This window comes from Schistocerca gregaria, chromosome 9 (genome assembly GCF_023897955.1).
Source record: "Schistocerca gregaria isolate iqSchGreg1 chromosome 9, iqSchGreg1.2, whole genome shotgun sequence".
NCBI classification, from domain to species: Eukaryota; Metazoa; Arthropoda; class Insecta; order Orthoptera; family Acrididae; genus Schistocerca; species Schistocerca gregaria.
This window is the reverse complement of record NC_064928.1, coordinates 114206930-114231659: the sequence shown is the minus strand read 5'-3', so window position 1 is coordinate 114231659 and position 24730 is coordinate 114206930.

Here is a 24730-nt window from a genome sequence, read left to right as displayed (position 1 = left end):
TCTATATTCACTCTTCATTACTAATTTGTTTCTTGGCGCTCATCATGGCTGGACGTTGGTCAGACGGTTATTTTATTCTTCGTGAATATTTTATCATAACTATAAATTTAATGATACTCAAAAGTAATTAATTATTACTTTACCTTGTACTAACTTGTTTTGTAAATATTTTGGCAGGAAAATATTGTTGGAGAGCGTGAATGAAGTCGGACGTCTCAGTACCTTTGATCAGGCATCCTTTATTTTTTTTTTTTTTTTTTTTTTTGTGATCAGTCTTCTTACTGGTTTGATGCAGCCCATCACGAATTCCGCTCCTATGCCGATCTCTTCATCTCAGAGTAGCACTTGCTCAGTTATTGCTTCATGTATTCCATCTTCCTCTACAGTTTTTGCCTCTACAGCTCCCTCTAGTACCATGAAAGTCATCCGCTGATGTCTTAACAGATGTCCTATCATTCTGTACCTTATCCTTGTCAGCGTTTTCCACATATTCCTTTCCTTTTGGTGTCTGCGCAGAGCTTCCACATTTTGTTACCTTATCAGTCCACTTAATTTTTAATTTCTTCTGTAGCAGCACACCTCTATCGCTTATATTCTCATCGGTTCTGGTTTTCCGACAGTCCATGTTCCACTACCATACAATGCCGTCCTCCAGACGTACATTCTCAGAAATGTCTTCCTCAAATTAAAGCCTATGCTTGATACTAGTAGATTCTACTGGCCAAGAATGCCCTTTTCGTCAGTCCTAGTCCACTTTTGGTGTCTTCTTAGCTCCGACCGTCATTGGTTATTTTGCTGACTGTATAGCAGAACTCCTTGACAAATGGTTCAAATGGTTCTGAGCAATATGGGCCTTAACATCTGAGGTCATCAGTCCCCTAGAACTACTTAAACCTAACTAACCTAAGGACATCACACACATCCATTACCGAGGCAGGATTCGAACTCGCGACTGTAGGGGTCACTCGGTCACAAACTGAAGCTCCTAGAACCCCTCGGCCACACCGGCCGGCGAACAGAACTGAACATTTATTTCGTAACCATCAGTTCTGATGTTACGTTCCTCGCTGTTTTCGTTTCTGCTACTTTCCATTCCTCGCGGCTTTCTTCGACTTACTCTAAATCCGTATTTTATATTCGTTAGGCTATTGATTCCACTCAGCACACCCTTAAATTCTTCTTCGCTTTCACTGAGGATAGCAATCACCAATAAATCGTATCATTGATACCCTTTCATCGTTAATTGTAGTTCCACTCTTGAACATTTCTTTTATTTCCATCATTGCTTTTCGAATGTATAGACTGAACAGTAGGGGTGAAAGGCCTGTAACCGCTGGGTTAAAATGTTGGAAGCTTAGTCAGCCGATGTCGTAATTTTGAAATGAGAGTTGTTGTGGTGGTATTTCGAGTGAAGCGCCGTTGCGACATAGGCAAAGGTCAACTGTGGAAACTGAACTACTGGATATTATAAGTAACGTTATTATAGAATACGCCCGACTGACTCCACAAAATAAGAGGGCACGTAATTCGCGATTGAGTGGTTTAGAATAAGAATTAATACCGCAAAGGAAATGGGTCATAAATTAGTTCCGTCGACACATACTCAGTTGCATGCGAACGTATGATCGGGATACAGGCACGTACGTTCTAAGTACTATCATTCCCCGTGACCTAGGTAAAAAGAATTGTGATTAAATTGCATTTATTCATCTAAGAAGGAAAATTATCACACTTCCAAATTAAATGAAAAGGAAGACTGCAGTTTCTCAATGTCGTGGCAAATACATCGAAATTGACACTGGTGGCCACGAAGCGTCAGAGATGGACACATTCACGTACCTCTAATGTCGAACTGTGCCACGTGAACATCGTCGCCTGCATCTAAATTCTCCATACAAAATTCAAATAATAATAATCTCCCAGAGTTGCAGGAGCTGGTATCCGTGGTATCGTAAACCAGAAAATCATATTGACCATGATTTGCTTTCATTGTGTAACTCCATTTCACTTTAAAGTTACACAACACGTGTTATCACCAGGACAGGAGAACAGCGAAAGGTAACTAAGACTAAAACTAATAAACCAAGACCATAAAGCTTCTTTTGTCCATCAGTGTTAAATACTTTTTACATTAATCTTTGGTATGAGTCTAATAACTATCTATTTATCAATAAGAAAATATTATTAAGGCCACATTCCGTCTTTCACCCTTTTATAATACGAGCACTTTGTTCCTCGCCTCCACTCTTACTAATCCCTCTTGCCTTTTGAACATATTGTACCGCCTGATCAAAAAGTCAGTATAAATTTGAAAACTGAATAAATCACGGAATAATGTAGATAGAGAGGTACCAATTGACACACCATCTTGGAATGACATGGGGTTTTATTAGAACAAAAAAAAAAAATAATACAAAAGTTCAAAAAATGTCCGACAGATGGCGCTTTATCTGGCCAGAATAGCGATAATTAGCATAACAAACGAAGACAAAGGAAAGATGACGTTCTTTACAGGAAATACTCAATATGTCCACCATCATTCCTCAACAATAGCTCTAGTCGAGGAACAGCACTGTAAAGCATGTCCGGAATTTTGGTGAGGCATTGGCGTCGGATGTCTTTCAGCATCCCGAGAGATGTCGATCACGATACACTTGCGACTTCAGGTAACCGCAAAGCCAATAATAGCACGGACTGTGGTCTGGGGACCTGGGAGGCCAAGCATAACGAAAGTGGCGGCTGAGAACACGATCATCACCAAATGACGCGAGCAAGAGATCTTTCACGCGTCTTGCAATATGGTTCTAATAAAACCCCATCTCATTACAAGCATGTGTGTCAGTTTTTATCTCTCTATCTACATTATTCAGTGGTTTATTAAGTTTTCAAATTTATACTGACTTTTTGATCAACCTGTATGTAACCCGTTTTTTTTCTATAGATTACCCCTATTTTTCTCAGAATTTCGAACATCTTGCTCCATTTTAAATTTCCATGTCGACTAATCCTATGAACGTGTCTTGATTTTCCTTTAGTCTTGCTTCCTTTATCAACCGCAACTCCAGAATTGCCTCTCTGGTGCCTTTACCTTTCGTAAAGCCAAAATGATCGTCATCTAACACAATTTCAGTTACTGTAGCGACAATGATTGCATATCTTAAGATCAGTGTTAGAACCTGCCATCACTTAGACTTTTGAAATTTTTCTATGAAGCAAATACTGGCATCGAAATTCTTAACTGTCTTCTCGCCGTCATGTATCACCTCGCTATCGACGGACTATCTACCGCCATTTAGGTAGGTTTTTCGTCCTCCCCGTCGTCAACTGTAATCTGCCCTTTCTTAGTTTACGTTTTTTATTCACCAGCAACAAAATTCAAAATTATAGAACAGAAATGGCGGATTACAGGTTCGTCCGTAACACTGCACTACAGCCAAGCAATATGTGAGCGTTTTGGCTGATCAGTTTCGTCTCATGTCACAATTTTGGTTGCCAGTTGGATGCTGTCAGTGACCGTGTTCACAAATCAAGCATCGTCCAAGAATTGTTTTGTGTAAGCGAGGATGAATTACTGCATCTCTCACGGCCGCTACAGTCACCACATTTCAATATTGTTGAGCCTTTGGGGTCTACCTTGGAGAGAAGGATGTGTGGTCGCTATCCATTTGCATCAAAAAATGGCTCAAATGGCTGTGAGCACTATGGGACACCGAACGGTCTATGGCGCTGCAGTCATGGACTGTGCAGCTGGTCCCAGCGGAGGTTCGAGTCCTCCCTCGGGCATGGGTGTGTGTGTTTGTCCTTAGGATAATTTAGGTTAAGTAGTGTGTAAGCTCAGGGACTGCTGACCTTAGCAGTTAAGTCCCATAACATTTGACACACATTAGAACATTTTTGAACTATGGTACTTAACATCTGAGGTCATCAGTCCCCTAGAACTTAGAACTACTTATACCTAACTAACCTAAGGACATCACACACATCCATGCCCGACGCAGGATTCGAACCTGCGACCGTAGCGGTCACACGGTTTCGGACTGAAGCGCCTAGAACCGCTCGGCCACTCCGGCCGGCCACATTTTCATCATCGTTGTCTGAACTTGCTGCTGTTTTGCAAGAATTATGGTATACAATCGCCTTGAGAGGTACACAGGACCTCCATTTATCCATTGCGAAATGACTGAAATATGTTTTGAATACCAACGGTGTCCCTACAGCATGTTAGGCGTGATAATGTGCTGCGTTTTTTATGTTTCCATATTTTCTCCTGCAGTGGGTGGGCGCTGGTCTTCTGTCGCGGGCTCCGGCTGGACCGCGCGCCGGCCGCTGGACGCCTTCCAGAGGCTCCAGGCTATTCCTGTCGCTAATTACCGGCCCCGTGCCAGCAGCTGCGTCGCGCCGCCCCCGCGGGGGCGGAGAAGATGGTCGCCGTCCGCTCACCGCCTGTGCCAAAAAAAATGTCCTCGCGTCACTCCGGGTGGGCTACCTCACTCTACACGTAACACTTCTATACTTACAACCAAGTCCTGTATTAGAGGCGACGCGATGACCGGTATCGATGCAATCACCGTTATTCTGTCAATGCCTCAGGAGTAGCCAAGAGTGTCGACATCAGATGTAATGCAGGGTATAGTTCGCATTCTTTTACGTATCATTAGGCTGTTATCGTTTATTCAGTTTGTTTGTATATTTATTGTTACATTTCACTCTGATACTCTTTTATATGATTTCCTTTCATAAGTTGTATTATCCTGTATGTCCCTCCCCCAACCCCAGGAAACAAGTCAGATATTGTAGGATCGATTTGCTATTATTTAAGCTTGTGAGTTACCATTGTACACGAGGTAATCAAAAGTACCCGAACACCCCCAAAAACACACGTTTTTCGTATTAAGTGAATTGTGCTGCCACCTACCGCCAGGTACTCCATATCAGCGACCTCAGTAGTCATTAGACATCGCGAGAGAGCAGAATGGTGCGCTCCGTGGAACTCACGCGCTTCGAACGTGGTCAGGTGATAATTTGTCACTCGTGTCATAGGTCTGTACGCGAGATTTCCACACTCCTAAACATCCGTAGGTCCACTGTTTCCGATGTGATAGTGAAGTGGAAACGTGAAGGGACGCGTACAGCACGAAAATGTACAGGCCTGCCTTATCTGTTGAATGACAGAGACCGCCGACAGTTGAAGAGGTTCGTGATGTGTAATAGGCAGACACCTATTTAGACCATCACACAGGAATTTCAGACTGCATCAGGATCCACTGCATGTTAGGCGGAAGATGAGAAAACTTGGAGTCCATGGTCGAGCGGCTGCTCATAAGCCACACATCACGCCGGAAAATGTCAAACGACGCATCGCTTGGTGTAAGGAGCAAAAGCATTGGATGACCGATCAGAGGAAACACGTTGTGTGCAGTGACTAATCACTGTACACAATGTGGCGATCCGATGGCAGGGTGTGGATACGGCGAATGCCCGGTGAACGTCATCTGCCAGCGTGCGTAGTGCCAACAGTCAAATTCGGAGGCGGTGGTGTTATGGTGTGGTCGAGTTTTTCATAGAGGGGGATTGCACCCCTTGTTGTTTTCCGTGGCACTATCACAGCACAGGCCTACATTGATGTTTTATACCCCTTCTTGCATCCCCTTGTTGAAGAGCAATTCGGGGATGGTGATTGTATCTTTCAACATGATCGAGCAACTGTTCAAAATTTACGGCCTGTGGCGGAGTGATTAGACGATAATAACATCCCTGTAATGGACTAGCCAGCAAGGGTTCTGACCTGAATCCTATAGAACACCCCTGTGATGTTTTGGAACGCCGACTTCGTGCCAGGCCTCACCGACCGACATCGATACCTCTCCTCAGTGCAGCACTCCGTGAAGATGGGCTGCCGCTTCCCAAGAAATCTTCCAGCACCTGACTGAAGCTATGCCTGCGAGGGTGGAAACTGTCATCAAGGCTAAGGGTAGACCAATACCATACTGAATTCCCGAATCACCAGTGGATGGCGCCACGAACTTGTAATTTATTTTCAGCCACCTGTTCGAGTACTTTTGATCACGTAGTGTATGTATCTTACCTTTGTATATCTGCATAATTTTATTGTTACTTTTTTCAGTACCATACGTATGGTTCACGTTGATCAGTTATATTATTCGCTCGTGGCTCTCTTTTAAAACGGCAGGTGTTATAGTTTACTATTGATTTGTGGTGGCTGTATGAGGTATTCGAGTTGTACCATCTTGTCTCAGCTGTGACAGTGTTCCCCATCATTATTGACAACACTGACTATTGTTTATTTCAAATTTTCACATGTGCGTAAATTCCTGAGGGACCAAACTTTTTAGGTCAACGGTCCCTAGACTTCCAAACCACTCGGTCACTCCTTGGGCATTACTTATTTGTGTTAAATCAGTTGTAATTGCGGAAAGGTGGTTTTATATTTCTTAGTTTGATATTTTTAAGTTATCCTTATTTTGTTCACATAGTTTGTCCCGTTTAATGCAATGTTTAATTGCTTAAACGTGATGACCCTGATTATTCTTTTCTTTCGAACAGCTTTTGTCAGCTGATTTGTTATGAATCTAACGTTCCACGTTGATCTCACAAATTTGGATATCGTTGATTGATCTCTCTGGCGATATGTACTCCATATTGCTCCTGTTTGACTATAAGTTTGTCGTCAGGTGCTACATTATTTTAGTCAAAGATATGGACATGCAATAACGCTTTGATTGACAGGTCTTCTGCATACTATCGCTAAGGTACCCTTTATTAAGGTACTGAATGGTAACACTATGTACCTTGTACTGTTAAGTTTTTCTCATATCCATGGTGATGTAGCTTTTCAGTAATATAGGGGAAATCGTAATCTATATTATTTGTTCCTGTGTCCTTGTCTGTTGCGATATGTGATACAATGAATTAGTCATTGTATCTAGAATTCAGCACTCATGTTTTAATTGTTTTCCAAGATTTTTGTCATAGATTATATTATAGATTATATTATACTCATGTAATACGCGTTAAACAGAAAAAAATGAAATTGTTTTTGATAACAGATGCGTGTGATGGTTGTGTATATTTTATTTGTTTCTATGCCGTAATGGTTTTAAATATAGTTGTTTTTATCTATGTCATGATTTATATCGACTGTACGTTTCTCGGTGTTGTCTTTCGGGCTCTAAGTGCTTTGGCTATTCTTGCTATGTCCTTCCTATATATGGTCAGTTTCCTGTTGTGCACGAATGAGGAAGGTTACTCAAGTTGAAAATTATTGTTCTTCTGCGTTATTACTGACGAAATTGATAGTTAATGCGTTTGACTGGTTGAACATGATTGTTATGTGACTTGTAGTAGGCAATTTTTCGTAAGTTACGTTTTCGTATTTCGTGTTGTGTGACGTTTCGTACATTGAGGTTTTGTTGCGGTTTCTGCCCTCTAACGTTGGTTCAGGTGCAAGATGATGTTCTTTGATCGAAACCGGTCCCAAGTTAATAAACTGTTCTACTGCAGCCAAGTGTTAGGAATTTCCTGAACCATTGTAATGAAGTTTCAACATAATCTAGGACATTCTCAAATCATATACTAAAATAATATATTTTACATTGCAGAAAATTAAGTAACACTCATTATTGTAATATTACCTATGTCCATCGTAAATGTTAACGTAGATTTCCAGCACTGCATAGTCGATAGCCATTTTTATCTCCCTCGAGCGGCAGTGCTGGTGCAAATATGTTATAAGGGTCTTTTTTTTTAAAAAAATGTTCATCGTTGTAGCAATAATGGAAAGCTCGTTCAAAATGTTCAAATGTATGTGAAGTATTATGGGACTTAACTGCTAATGTCATCAGTCCCTAAGCTTACATACTACTTAACCTAAATGATACTAAGGACAAACACACACATCCATGCCCGAGGGAGGACTCGAACCTCCGCCGGGATCAGCCGCACAGTCCATGACTGCAGCGGAAAGCCCGTATTTCTGCTATTCCTCTATTAAGCTTTAGCAATGGTGCCAGTGATGTTTGTGAATTTCTACCACATACCTCTGTCTCTCTTGGTAACATTTTAGTGGAAATGCGGTACTTGTGCAGGTTTTCACCACATTGCCTGTCATGTAAGTATATTTAAACAGTTTTACACTATGTCTAGTTTTTCTTACAAATCGATATAATGGTTCGTTTTATCATTTATTTGAGCTACATAAATTAACCTTCTTTCTTAAAGAAGAGTATAGCTGCCAATAAATTTCTTACACAATGCGAAAGTGAATATTACCCCTACCATACAAATTACTCTCAGCTTTGGTTGACATGATAAGGGTCTAACAGATGGAGAAATAGAAAAACTTCTTTTGACAATTAATGAAAACCTTAGGAAAATCTGTTGGGACTCCTCATCAGATGATGAAGAGGAAACTGTAATTCAAAATGATTTAATGCAGAATTTATATTCCGAGTGGGAGTTCAGTGGCAATAAATCTAATTTAGAAGAAGGTGCCAATTTTTATGTCGGAGAAGACAGTACCACTCTATGCAGTAAAGCTCCATACAAGCAGAAGTCCAGAACACTGAAACAATATGTCATAAAAATCTTTCCTCAGCCCAGAAGGGAAGGGAACGGAAGGGGAATGAAATCAGGGACAAAAGGCCTCTCATTCAACATAGATGATAACATGATTGCTGAAGTAATTACCTGTACCAACTTACATAAAACACAGAAGAAAGCTGACACTAAATATTCGGGAGATAGGAAGTACATAGTCGTAACGAAACAGGAAATGATAGTACAACTAGGTTTACTGTGTATGATAGGAACGAAGAAAGAAAAATTGTTCAGGAACTGTGGACCCCAGATGAGACAGCTACGGAAGATTTTTTACAAATTATGAGATCCACAAGGATTGATGATAAGAATGTCAACAGCTATTAGTACAGGAAGATAAAATGTCTGTTCCACGCTATATGCGTTCACAGACCTCACTTGATTAAGTTTCATGGTTCAGTACCTCAAGTACTTGGTTTTAAGAAACTAGTTTAGCTTTAGGTTCTTTTTACACTATTTTGGTACATATCCGATAGCACTATTCAAAATGACCTCTGTCGGTCATTAATGGCGATGAAGGCGACGTTGTGTGTTCTTTCACGCTATTACATTAAGCATATCATAATGGCTCTGAGCACTATACGACTTAACATCTATGGTCATCAGTCGCCTAGAACTTAGAACTAATTAAACCTAACTAACCTAAGGACATCACACACATCCATGCCCGAGGCAGGATTCGAACCTGCGACCGGAGTGGTCGCTCGGCTCCAGACTGTAGCGCCTAGAACCGCACTGCCACTCCGGCCGGCTAGCGCTTAGAATTTAGTATAGTAACTTTACACGCTTATCCAAGCGTAGTCATCAAATACTATCACTGACGCCAAGCAATTGAAAAATGGGTTATTCATCCCCCAGATTTGCATCATGCTTCTAGCAGATGGCATTTAGCCTGTCCTGCGAGCATGCGCTTTGACCATCCGTGGAATTTGCAATCCCACATATATAGTTCCAGCCTATCCACGTTCTAGCATTCTATAAAACCGTCCTCGAGCTAGGACATTATACATACAAACGCATTAACTTCCTGCGCCTTTGACCCCGTCATCGTATCACTTTCGAAACACATTTTATGCACAATCACATGGAAGAAGACGATTTCTCAATTTGCGCATGCGCGTTCCTTTCTGACATTCTCACAGCCCAGCTGCCGTTGCCACCTCAGTTTACCTGAGAGCTCGTGGCCCACAGAAAGCTGGCTGGGGTGAGGAAACACGCTACTGCCGTTTGAGCTAAGTACAGCTATTGACATGGTACTCATGTACCGTTTATTTTACATTTTATTCGAGTCTTTTGCCCTTTCGGGCTTTCTGTATTAATGTTGGAATGCCTCTTTAGGCAGTTCGTAGTTTTAGTGTGTTCAGAAGAACGCGTGGTTATCCGCGCCGAAACCTAGGTCAACATCCGATTTCTATTTGAAGTTACTAAATTAATTATGGATACTTTTGAAATTCATTGTTAAAATATTACATAAAGAAACGTAGCAGTGCCGCCTTGCCTCAGATTTTTGTCTCAGATTTTTATGTCATGCTCAGTCTTTTGTCTCAGTCTCATATATTTATCATGATGTGCTTTTGACAGTCAGTCTTTTTGTAATGATGCTTATAACATTTGTAGAACAAATGAACGACGATAAAATTGAAAACACAACTGAATCTTTTATTTAAGTACTTTCCAAATGCAAATAGAGAACCCAGAAAATTTGAAAAAAAGATTTCGAGTAGGTGGAGCCAGCAATAAAATCAACTGGTTATTATCACTATTGTGTAATCTACACTCATATCGATACTGCTCTGACTGTTAAAAACTTTGTTTATTACTGTAGGAACTCCGCTTAGACCGTTCAGTTTGACTTTTGGATATTTATTATTAAAGAGAGGCTGGTAGAGTTGTGGTGGAGACGCTAGGGTCGATTTATATGTGTGTGAACTATATTTCACAACTGATTGTTTCAGGTGAACATAAGACAACTGCCAAGCATAATTTCTTTTGAAAAATTTATATTATGGACACACAAAACGAACGGATGTTGCCACATGGATAGAGTTGATAAACCGGAGACTGTAATCTAGTGAGGATAAAAAGGACGAAATTCGCGGACAGTGCCATCGACAATCAGATGAGTGCCAGTTTATGTTTTTAAAATAGTGTTTTGTGTCAGTGACAATCGTTTGTGTGGGAAGTTTTCATATTTTTTCAATTTAGCGTAGGTGATAACGAGAATGCCAAATTGAGTGAGGAAAAACTTCTAGGCAGTGAACCAATACTTCTGACCTAGGTTCAAATACCAGTGTAAAATTGTCGAATGCAGGTACCACCATTAATGCAGAGGTATATAAAGTTTCAGTGGGAGCGCTTCGAGTAAAAATGTTATTACCTGTACTCCAATTGCATGGGAAAAGTAGGTGGAGATAACTTGTTAATTTTATTGATTCAGTGTCTGAAAGCAGTAAAGGAGCAGATGCGACAAATAAGGCAGGTTATTGGTCAAAAAGTTAACCGTTAATTCAAGTAAAAAATGAAATTGGTCAGGAAGGTCAACAGTTACGTCAGCAGGTTTTAGAATTGAAAACAACAGTTATCTAAAATACTGAACAAATCAAAGAAGTCCAAGAAGGACTAGCAGCATTAAAAATTACTGTTTAGACAGGGCAGGGTGAACTCAGTACTCGTGTGGGAGCAGTAGAAGAAAGAGTAGGAACTTTAGAAATCAGTTTCACGCAAGAGACATCCTAAAACAGAGTGGGATTCAAAAAGTTAGATATGTAGAAGAAAAAACTCTAAACTTAGAGTAAAGGTTGTTCAAATTAGAAGATTTTTGGAAGGAAATGTAGAATCGTTTAAAACTAATTCTGAAACAAAAATTTCTGAAATTGATAGTAAAGTAACTAATGCAGAACTGAAATGTAATGAGAACATATATTTGTGTGAACGTAATATTGTAGATGTAAGTAAGTAATAGGTAGAATTAAAAGGTAGTATTGCTAAAAAGAATTTTGTAAACAGTTTTAGTTGTGTATGGCGTGGCATACCCCTGAACTGCTTTCCAGGAGATAGGAAATTGCACCCTACGAACTTTTGCACCCCTGCAAGGATAACTGTAGTCATGACTTGTAAGACGCTTTAAAAATTAAGTTTCTCAAGCGATTTTTGAATGGACAAGCAGTTTCGTGGGACAATCAGAATATTAATTCTAGCATTTCTTTTAATGACGTTGAGAGGAAGTTTCTAAATAAGCTTTGATCAGAATGTGAAAGAGCTAGGATTAAAAGTGAGTTTTTGAATGGATGGGTGTATAGCGAAAGTGATGGCAGCATTAAGTATTTTTGCGAGAAACGATTAAGGAAATTAGTTCATTAAGACAAACTGTTCAATGAATTAACACAGATCAATGCCTTGAAAAGAAAGTTGCCAAAAAGAGTACAGTGGGAATTGGTATAGGGGCCAGACGAATCAGTAGATCAGTTTTCGAGATATTTAGACAAGTTAGATAGAGCATTCGAAAGAAATGAGAAACGTGACAATGGGAAATTTGGCAACCCATCATCTTGGGGTGGAATGAAGGTAGATCATGGCAGGAGTGACAATGAATATCATAATAACAATAATGGTTATAACAGAGGGTATAATAGAAGGAATAATAATAATAATAATAGGAATGGAAACAGAGGATATAACGACAGGAAGAGATCCTGGGAGAATAGTGCCAGGCAGTAAGACAATCAAAATTTCACACGAGACAATTTAAACTGAAGGCCATCCCATTGGGAGCCTATCAGTTTGGGGCGAGAGGTAAATGCCGAAATCAGACTATATACAACCGGATTATACACAGTGAAAGTAGATGGACAAGACAGAGTAATCAAAGATAATGGAGGGAAAGTGATAGTACAAATGTAAGAAGAGCACATCAGGTTAACAAACTGCAGTTTGACAGCAAGTCCTGAGAAAGTATGAACAGAAGTGTTGAAGATAGGACTATTGTCAACTGTAATAATGTTGAAGAGGTACAGTTAGATGAGGAAACTATTTCAAATTTATGTAATCACTGTGGAGAAGAATATAGTAGAGAAAATGGAAAATGTTGGTTTTGATAGAAATGTTGATGAGTTTGGGTTAGAAAAATTAATGGAGAAAGAGTCAATCTCTGTAAGGCACTTGATTGATGTTACTTGAACTAATGTAGTAGTTAGCAATTTTGATGATCATTGTAATTGTGTTGAGGAAATGTCAAGTTGTGGAAATGATAGCATATGTGGTAATGTTGATAATGACAGTGTCAGTAGTGGAATTATTTGTAGGGAAGATTACACAGAAATGAATAATGATGGAAGTGTGTAATCATGATAAATGAGTGTAGAGGTTAAAGAAGATTTAATCAGTAGTGAAAAAGGTGAAGCCAATAGTATTTGTGTATGAAAGCCAGAATGTGCCAATGAAAATTGGGGAAATATCATCAGACAAGGAACATGTGAAAAGCTATTATGAATTTGATAAGATGTTGTAAATACTATGGGATACATATAGAGGTTATAGAGATAGTGAGAGAGTAAAAAGAGTAATCAGGATTATTTGTGAGGAAATGCATTCTAACTGGGGAGGTAGAATCAATCAGGAGGCTTACAGTAAGTGCAGTTCTGAGGAAAGTAGGCAGTATGTAAAGAAGTGCCATGATGTTTAAGGAGCCCAAAAGTTCACTTTTTGAAAAGTCACCTTCATTCCTTCCCGGACAGTATGAGAGGTGTTAGTGAGGAGCACAGAGAGCGTTTCCACCAGGACATTACGGTAATGGAAAACGATACCAAGGCCGCTGTAAAACCATCATGATGGGTTTCACTTCACTGAGAAGTTCAGCAAGCGAATCATCGTAGGAAAAGCTATACAAGAAGCTTCAAAGAAAAAAAATACAAACCAATATCCAGCTGACAAGTGAAACCTATATTAACACATATCATTGTTATAAGTAGCTTACTGTAAATACAAACCATGCTTAATGTTGTAACAAAGTGTTTCATTAATTTCCCCATTTACTTTATACCATAGGATTTTTATACTATATAGTAAAAAGCATACTGCTCGAAAACTATGGGTATGCAAAAAACTAAGGCTACATTTAGATACAGGTCAGAAAAATCTATAAGATCAGCGATCACAGTAAAAAAAAAGTTTTTCGTTTGCCTGTCTTATTAAAGAGAAGAAGGTAGAGCTACACCAAATAAATTCTGAATAATTTCTTTTATCTCGTCATACATTTCTTCAATCTCTTCATCATATGCGGAGCTAGTTGGCATATAAACTTGTACTCCTACGGTGGGTGTGGGCTTCGTTTCTATTCTGGCTACAATAATGCGTTCCCTGAGCTGTTGATAGCAGCTTACCTACATTCCATCTTTCATATTCATTATTAAACCCACTTCTGCATTACCGCTATTTGACTTTGTATTTGTAGCTGTGTATTCACCTGACAAGAAGTCCTGTTCCTCCTGCCACCGAACTTCACTATTTCCCACTATATCTAGCTTCAACCTATCCAGTTCCTTTTTTAAATTTTCTGACCGACCTGTCTGATTAAGCGACCAAACATTCTACGCTCCAATTCATAGAATGCCAGTTTTGTTTTCCTTGACAACGATATCCTACTGAGAAGTCCCCGCCCAGAGGTCTGAATGGGCGACTATTTTACCTCAGGTTATTTTACTCAAGAGGACGCCATCATCCTTTAACGATACAGTGAAGGTGCATGTCCTCGGGAAAAATTACAGCTATAGTGTCACCTTACTTATAGCCGTTCAGAGCACCAGCATAGCTAGGCCGTTGTGGTTGATGTTATAAGGCCAGATCAGTCGCCATGAAACTTCAATAACCACACGTTTGTCTGGCCTATCAACAGATATCTCTCCGTTGTGGTTGCATCTACGGTATGGCTATCTGTATTACTGAGGCACGAAAGTCTTCCCACCAATGACAAGGTCTTTGGTTCGTCAGGAAAGGGGGGGGGGGGGTGATGTTTAGCAAATTCCTATTCCCCACTAATTATTTTTGTGAACAGTGATTTTAATTATTTTAGTGCCTTCATAGTAAATGATTAACAGTGCATCAAGGAACTTTATGTTATGTTTTTTTTTCTGTGCATTTAAACTTTTGTAATAAATTCATACAAATCATTCTTTGGTCATTGCAGTTAGCAAATCCTTTAATATGATGAATGATAAATTATGAGTATCCAAATTTAAGTTTCACAGCTAGTATCAATCTTCTAAAGCATTAGTTTAATCCGTTGTGCACATTTAACCTGGCACTGATCCTTTAGGGTCGATCTGTCTCACAGTAAATTTCGCGATAAATTGCACGATAAAAAAATCTGGATAATTGATTATTCATATTATAATTTGTACAGTAGGCTGTTTAGGTTTTCTTATTGGTAACGCCACGTAGCGCTCCGTATGAAAATCACTGGCTGTGCTGTGTGCAGTCTGTGGCTGGTTGGCATTGTTGTAATACTCGCCATTGTAGCGTTGGGCAGCTGGACGTTAACAGGGCGTAGCGTTGCGCAGTTGGAGGTGAGCCACCAGCAGTGGTGGACGTGGGGAGAGAGATGGCGGAGTTTTGAAATTTGTAAGACTGGATGTCATGAACTGCTATATATATTATGACTATTAAGGTAAATACATTGTTTGTTCTCTATCAAAATCTTTCATTTGCTAACTATGCCTATCAGTAGTTTGAATCTTTTATTTAGTTGGCAGTAGTGGCGCTCGCTGTATTGCAGTAGTTCGAGTAACGAAGATTTTTGGTGAGTGGTTTGTGAAAGGTATAAGTTAATGTTAGTCTGGGGCATTCTTTTGTAGGGATTTTTGAAAGTCAGATTGCGTTGCGCTAAAAAATGTCAGGGCCATTCTTTTGTAGGGATTTTTGAAAGTCAGATTGCGTTGCGCTAAAAATTATTGTGTGTCAGTTTAAGCACAGTCTTGTATAATTTTTCTAAGGGGATGTTTCAAATTTTATGTAAAATAGTTTTCACTGAAAGATGTTGAAAACAATAGACTGGATGGGTGAGATTACGATATGTGAACACAAAATAAGCAGTCTCGCATATGCGGATAACTTAGTTGTGATGGCGGATTCGATTGAAAGTTTGGAAAGTAATTTTTCAGAGCTAGATCAGAAATGTAAGGACTATGGTATGAAGATTAGCATCTGCAAAACGAAAGTGATGTCAGTGGGAAAGAGATATAAACGGAGTGAGTGCCAAATAGGAGGAACAAAGAACAGGTGGACGGTTTCAAGTACTTAGGATGCATATTCTCACAGGATGGCAACATAGTGAAAGAACTGGAAGCGAGGTGTAGCAAAGCTAATGCAGTGAGCGCTCAGCTACAATCTACTCTCTTCTGCAAGAAGGAAGTCAGTACCAAGACTAAGTTCTCAGTGCACCGTTCAATCTTTCGACCAACTTTGTTGTATGGGAGCGAAAGCTGAGTGGATACAGGTTACCTTATCAATAAGGTTGAGGTTACGGATATGAAAGCAGCTAGGATGATTGCAGGTACTAGTAGAGGGGAACAACGGCAGGAGGGTGTCCACAATGAGCAAATCAAAGAAAAACTGGGAATGAACTCTGTAGATGTAGCAGTCAGGGCGAACAGGCTTAGATGGTGGGGTCATGTTACACGTATGGGAGAAGCAGCGTTAACCACGAGACTCATGGGTTCAGCAGTAGAGGGTAGGAGGAGTCGGGGTAGACCAAGGAGAAGGTACTTGGATTCGGTTAAGAATGATCTTGAAGTAATAGGCTTAACATCAGAAGAGGCACCAATGTTAGCACTGAATCGGGGATCATGGAGGAATTTTATAAGGGGGGCTATGCTCCAGACTGAACGCTGAAAGGCATAATCAGTTTTAAATGATGGTGATGATGATTGTGATGATGAAAGATGTAACTGTTAAACATTTTTTGGCAATTAGCAGGTGTATTTATTCGACCAATAATCGAAATCTTTCCGTGTTAGACTGTTAGACCGTCTTGATTAATTATAAAGCAAAACATATATGGGAAACTGTATAGTATCTTTTTTTTTATTTGGAGAACACAATATTGTTTCGTGTTAACTGACTTTTCGTTTACGCGTTCTTACGCTGTATGTTGCGACGTTTAAATCTTTGAATTTAAGTGAAACGATGTTTTTAATATGTCTGAATGACTCTGTTATTAAATGAAAAGGAAGGTCAGCATTGGCCGTAATATTGATGGTATATTGATAGCAGAACCGATTTTCGATCACATAGTGATCATCTTCAGTGCTGTACAAATTAAACTCAGACACTGGTATCAAGTTACCAATAACCAAAACTGAGAAGCGATCACAATAACTGCTTAACTCTGTTTGTTAATGGTGGGATCGTATCTGTCTTGAACATTCAGTAGTTAAGAAAGGAATCGTAAGAAGGCGAAAAGAATGAAGAAAGTAAGAGGCTCTCCTGTCTTGCCATTATGTACCCTCTATCCAGTGAATCGTCTACTTCCAGCTGTGCAAGAAAAGAAATAGTAAAAATAAGGAATGAAAAGTAATATAAACACGGGAAGAAAGAGATAGGGAAGAGAGAGGTGTGCGGGGAGGGGGGGGGGGGGTCTGGAGAGAGAGAGATTGAGTGTTCGCAGTGGTACAAGAAAGTTACACTTTAGGTCTGTGCAAAGGTTCCGGCCAGGAACAAGAAATGTTCTCAGTTGTAAAAATTCGCTCGCTGCAACATTAACCGAGCGTCTCGGGGCCGCGTGTGTGCAGCAGCGGCTGGCAGAGGCGGACGAAGCCGTTTGGCGGACAAAACTGCGTGTAGCCCTCCGCTACCTGGGCTGAGCCAGAGGAAAACTTCTGCTCCGGCCTGTCTCTGCTTTACGCGACACGGCGGCGAAACGTGTGGGGCAGTTACCGGAGCTAGCTCTCGCCACCGCTGAGGAAATGGCGTAGCAGTCACATAAAGGAGAGCCACGGCCCGGCAGCGAGGTAGTGGTGAGAATGGTAGTAGGGAGGGGTGGGGGGGTGGGGAGGGGGGGGGGGTTAGGGGGAAGGAAGGGCCAAGTCCCAGAACGTATCGCGAGGTGTCGGTGTGTCGGCGCTCCCGACGGGAAATTCATTTCCCTCTGCGTTACAAAACAGCTCATAAAAGCCCTGTGTTCAGGACCCTAGTATTAATGCAGGTCTCCGTCACGGCTTCCCCCCCCCCCCCTTCTCCCACCCCCACCCCTCACTCACTCTCTCGGTCTCTACACCTCGTTCTCTCTCTTTTACAAACACACACACACACACAAAGTTGCAATTTAATCACTTGGAGTCCTTCCAGAAAGCTCATAAAAAGCCACATAAACAGCAGCATAGCTGGGGTAGAAGTTCAATAGCGGGAAATATTCATCTATGGCTGTTATATTTTTTATTAATTTATTTTCACGTCTAGTTCCGTAGGACCAAATTGAGGAGCAAATCTCCAAGGTCATGGAACGCGTCAGTACATAAAATTACAACATAAAAGTAATAACAGCTAAAATTAAATATTTATGAACCCGAAAAAAGTCAGTCCATAAGTTTAAGTAAACGCAATCAACAAACAATACAATAAGAATCAGCTTAATTTTTCAAGGAACTCCTCGACAGAACAGAAGCAGGAAACTCTTCAGGTTCGATTTGAAGGCGCTCGGATAACTGATAAGATTTTTGAATTCGAGTGGGAGCTTATTGAAAATGGATGCAACACTATATTGCACACTTTGCTGCACAAGCGTTAAGGAAGTCCCATCCAAATGCAGGTTTGATTGTTGCAGAGTATTAATCGAGTGAAAGCTGCTCATTCTTGGGGATAAGCTAATATTGTTAACAAGAAATGAGAAATGGGGGAGTGGCTCTGAGCACTATGCGACTTAACATCTGTGGTCATCAGTCGCCTAGAACTTAGAACTTATTAAACCTAACTAACCTAAGGACGTCACACACATCCATGCCCGAGGCAGGATTCGAACCTGCCACCGTAGCGGTCGCGTGGTTCCAGATCTAAGCGCCTAGAACCGCTCAGCCGCAACGGTCGGCCAAGAAATGACAGTAAGGAATATATATATTGAGACGCCAATTGCAAAATACCTAGACTCGTGAACAGGGATCGACAAGAGGTTCGTCAACTAAGCTTTTATAAATACATTTCAAAATTTTTGTGTGTGTATAACCATTCGGCAGCTAAGCGGATGCCTGTAGAAGCATATAATGTTTTTAGAGATACGGAAGTTGGTTTTGTTGGCTTTCAGTCTGTCTTTATCATAGCGGAAGTAGTATCGGACAATTAATTCTGTCATTGTTGTATGGAGAGTACAGTTATGTCACAGTCGATTCCCTTCTTAAGTAACAGTTGTACAAATAACGCTTACACTTGTTTTTCCATCACATAAAAACAAGTTATTAATACTTTTTTTTTCCTTTTTGTATACGCGATAAGAATTTTAAAAGGTTTCAAATAACTATTTCACCTTTATTTTTATACTCACGAAGCAAAATTTGTACTGAGTATAGGCGTTGTGCACGCTTACAGCAGCCGATTAAATCGTCTATTACAGAATATTCTCTTGTGAACAGTCACCCTATGAAATGAAACAACACAAAAATTAAGGCTATTGGGATAGTGTTATTAAGGAGGCAGTCAAAATTAAATAAGTAAGTGACCTTGTAAACGGAAATTTTTCCTTAAATTGAGCGTGGAAACCCCACTCTCTCAGTAGTCACAGAACAGAGGGACAGCGTTGATGTTAGCATTTTTCACCATCGGAAACGTCTGGCGTCTGTCATGTTTGGTTTGTGTGGTGGGGCACACAGTTTGTGTGTGTGAGATCGTGTGTGTGCGTGTGTGCGTTACCTTGCTCTGCAAACTGTTTTAAATGACAGGGTCGTCCGCTGTCGAAATATCGACGGCTGTCGGCAACGCCATTCGGCTGCATCCCCATAAGTTGTTTCAATTTTGTTTACGCCAGGAGCAACTGAGGTCTCACAATGAAATTTCACTACTGCGTGTAAGCAGTCTAGTAGGAAGAAAAAATGGTTCAAATGGCTCTGAGCACTACGGGACTTACCTTCTGACGTCATCAGTCCCCTAGAACTTAGAACTACTTAAACCTAACTAACCTAAGTGCATCATACACATCCATGCACGAGGCGGGATTCTAACCCCGCGACCGTAGCGGTCGCGCGGTTCCAGACTGTAGCGTCTAGAACCGCTCGGCCACTCCGGCCGTCCTAGTAGGAAGACTACACAATTAAATCTGTAGTTGGTTGTGGGGTTCACAGGGTGCAAATTCAGTATAGAAATCTGCCGTCTGTGGCAGCAACAGCAGCACCAACTCAGCCAGGATGACGGATAAGAGTACGACATTCTGCATACTGCTTCGCGTAATGATGGCGAACCATTTCCTCAGCAACTCATGACCAAAGTTCGATTACCCTTCGTATCGTATGCAGTTCAGGACACACGGTCAACATGCGGTGCTGCATTGGCTTGTCGAAAGATAAACTCGTAGAGACGTTGAAGATACAGGACAAACACGAGCCTGTGAGAAATGGAATGCATCTGCTGTCCATTCTGGCTATATGAACCAGAGCGGATCATCTTGCGTACCCAATGGCACCCCACACCGTCATTCCAGGAATTGGGCGCATCGCGTATCACGATGAAGGACGCGATCTGGCAGCCATCGTTCCCCTAGCAGTCGCCGCATACAGACACTTCCATCGTGTCGCTAAACAACGCAAGAAAAGCACTTGTGAGGTGACCTATGGTGCCTTTGTTTCACCTTTAATCTAGCAGCAGATGGTAGCCGACGTGGCAACACGGTTGCAGCAAGTGATGTACGTCAGCTAACAAGTTGAATGATTACCGTCAAACCTCCTTGCCTAGGGACGCCAGAAGAAAGCTGAAGTCGTCAAGCTCTGAATGAAAATTGCGCAACGGATAACTGGGGAGGAGAGCTTGAGAGCGCTACCTAGAGAGCGTGTCCTTTCTGTACGATACTAGGCAAGGGGCGGGAGGGCTCACACGCTGCATTCTATATCTTTTATTTTAAATAACTTTAACTTGACTTCTTTGTGATTTTTAAGGTATGTTAAAGATTGATAGTTGATTACCTATTTATTTCAAACATTATCACTCGACTTTACCGCGATTGCAGCAATTGTTTCAGTTTACAGATATTACAATTTTACAACTTATAGCTCGGGTATATTATATGCTAATCTGCACGCACATTTCTACGGGCAAAACGGAATTGCGTTGGCCAAATGTATAGCACCAAAGTCTCCCAATATTTTACATGGCACATCCACTATGTGAGGAGGATAACGGACAATCTGGAACCAGATACATTAATACAGGGGATCAAATTTCTGGAATTAAACGAGATCATACATTTCCTTACACAATCCGAAGCTGGAAATAAAAGAATTAGTATAAATATTCAAATACCTCTCTTCCATGCTCGAACATTGAGACAGACGCAGTGAGAGCACGTCTGTTCACTTACCCGTCTTCTGTAACACTCCCAGAATATGGCGGGCATCCGGAGGTCTTCCTGGGCCCTGGTGGAGGGGGTGCTCGAACCACTTGGCCGTGACCAACCTCTCCACCTCAAATCTTGTGACACTGGAAAGTCTTTGACATTTACCTGCTGTGCTGTCTTCCTGATCCCCTACCCAGGAGTAAGGTTGGCACTACTATACTACAGAACTACTTCCCAACTAAGATTTGGCCACGCTTTACTGGAAGGTGAGAGGAGGATTAGTAAAGTTCATGTGCAGATTCACATTCACGTACAATAAATGCATAATACACGACACATATAAACACGTATTATGAAGCCTGACACATGTCTTTCCACCCGTCCACATGGGTTCTGTTGCACCCGCGGCCGACCGCGTCGTGTAATAAAATTGGCGGCGGAGCCGCATCTGTTTGTATTTCCCGGTGCGAGCGAGCAGCGAAACCTGCTGCTTATGGAGCAGCACTACTGTACCGTTTCAAAGTAACCTTAATCGGACTATAGTCGTAGCCGACCCCACAGAGTGATATGCAGGTCGTTTTGGTATATTTTGTGATTCTTCATTGAAAGATGTATCATCACCATCATTAGCAAATTCTCACAGGATAGTTTGCGTCTGTCTCAAAGTGTATACCAGTTCACATTTTTCAGAACCTCCGTGACAGTTTCCCATGGGTCAAACAAGCCAACTACCGAGAGAGGTGGCGCAGTGGTTAGACACTGGACTCGCATTCGGGAGGACGACGGTTCAATACCGCGTCCGGCCATCCTGATTTAGGTTTTCCGTGATTTCCCTAAATCGCTCCAGGCAAATGCCGGGCTGGTTCCTTTCAACGGGCACGGCCGACTTCCTTCCCCGTCTTTCCCTAATCCGATGAGACCGACGTCCTTGCTGTCTGGTTTCCTTCCCCGAAACAACCAACCAACCAAACAAGCCAATTCACCATTCGTGCTGCTCTTCTTTGTATAATTTCTGTATTAGTTAGTGCCATCTCGTATGGCTCCAATACACTTGAGCGGTATTGTAGAATGATTCGAAAAGGTGGTTTGTTACCAAGCTCCCTTGTAGACTGATTGCGTTTTCCTAATATACAGTCAATGGACAGAAGTCTGCCACCTGCATTACCTGCGACTGATGTTATGTGACAGTTCCATTTTATATCCCTACGAACCCTGGTATTTATATGATCTGAATGTTGCATTTGTGATTCACTGACAGTCACAGAATACTACATTCTGTGAGGTGCCGAAATTTACATTTCTGGACACTGGACATGTTGCCAGTCCGTGAACCAATTTGAAATCGTATCAAGATCACAATGAATTCTTTTGCAGATTTATTCACGTGGTATATCAATAGCGGTAACGGCATTGTAAGTGAAAAGTTAGGGCAAATTATTAATATTGTCTGCGACGTCTTTAATATTCATCGTGAACAGCAAAGTCCACAGAGCGCTTTCCTGTGGTACGCCTGAAGTTTACTTCCACATCTGTCAACAACTGACCGTCTTAGACGGTGTCTTTGGTGGCCGGTGATCATGAACTAATGTGCTGCAGCACACTGTAAATCTTGGAGTAAAATTATGCTACTTCTCTTCGAATGAGAGCCGGAAATAACACTATGGCTACGCCTAATCTCTTTGAATACATGCTGGTTTGCAAAGAATAAGTTTTCTAGCATTTTCTCTGCGAGAGCTAGAAACTACAGCGTCGAGTGTTCAAATATTTTTGTTTAACCACGCTACGAATCGAAGCATCTGGGATGTGGCGCTACAGACGAACCTTGAAAATTAGGTGGGCTGATAAGGTAAGGAATGAGGAGGTTCTTCACAGAATCAGAGAGGAAACGAATATGTGAAAAACACTGACAGGAAAAACAGACACGATTAAGAGATAAAGGTATGACTTATGTGGTATTAGAGGGAGTTACAAAAGGCAAAGATTGTAATGGAAGACAGATATTGGAATACATCGAGCTAATAATTTAGGAAGTAGGTTGCAAGACTCAAAAATAAAAAAGGACGCAGCTGTCTTAGTTCAACTTCACGTAATCCGATGTGACTCCATCCTTGCCAGCATTAACTAGACTACAATCCTCGCAGCGTCATATCAGCAGAAGCAAGAACGGACATAACACAGTACAGCACGAAGAACACATCGTTACCGATAACTGTATCATACTTGAACGGTTCCACGTGCCAGACGTCAAGTATATTTCGACACTAGTCTATCGCCATCAGAACTGAAAGGTCAACCGAAAAGTGATGTGTTCCACCCTCGTTCAGGGTTATATAACTAATTACAATGAAACGAACATCCTTAGCTGCTTATAAAATGGTTCTGAGCACTATGGGACTTAACATCTGTGGTCATCAGTCCTCTAGAACTACTTAAACCTAACTAACCTAAGGACATCACACACATCCATGCCCGAGGCAGGATTCGAACCTGCGACCGTAGCAGTCGCGCGGTTCCGGACTGCGCGCCTAGAACCGCTGGACCACCACGGCCGGCAGCTGCTTATAGCCGTTGGCATATGTCAACGGCGACAGATGAAAATGTGTGCTCCGACCGGGAATCTCCTGCTTACATGGCAGACGCTCTATCCATCTTAGCCACCGAGGGCACAGAGGATAGTGCGACTGCAGGGATTTATGTCCGGCACGCCTCCCGCGAAACCCACATTCTCAACGTATTGTCCCGCACTACATTCGTAGTGCTCCCGCCCATTATACTCATAACTCGCTGCGCGTTGCCGATTCCCGTAAGAGTTCGGTCACTGTTTGTGCATTCGCACAGAAGAAGAAGATGGCCGGTGAGCCTTAACTATACAGGGTGTTACAAAAAGGTACGGCCAAACTTTCAGGAAACATTCCTCACACACAAAAATAAAGAAAAGATGTTATGTGGGAATGTGTCCGGAAACGCTTAATTTCCATGTTTGAGCTCATTTTAGTTTCTTTCACCTACGCTCAATGGAGCACGTTATCATGATTTTATACGGGATACTGTACCTGTGCTGCTATAACATGTGCCTTTACAAGTACGACACAACATTTGATTCATGCACGATGGGGCTCCTGCACATTTCAGTCGAAGTGTTCGTACACTTCACAACAACAGATTCGGTGACCGATGGATTGGTAGAGGCGGACCAATTCCATGGCCTCCACGCTCTCCTGACCTCAAACCTCTTGACTTTCATTTATGGGGGCATTTGAAAGCTTTTGTTTACGCAACCCCGGTACCAAATGCAGAGACTCTTCGTGCTCGTATTGTGGACGGCTGTGATACAATACGCCATTCTGCAGGGCTGCATCAGCGCATCAGGGATTCCATGCGACGGAGGGTGGATGCATGTATCCTCGCTAACCGAGGACATTTTGAACCTTTCCTTTAACAAAGTGTTTGCAGTCACGCTGGTGCGTTCTGTTGCTGTGTGTTTTCATTCCATGATTAATGTGATTTGAAGAGAAGTAATAAAATGAGCTCTAACAGGGAAAGTAAGCGTTTCCGGACACATGTCCACATAACATATTTTCTTTCTTTGTG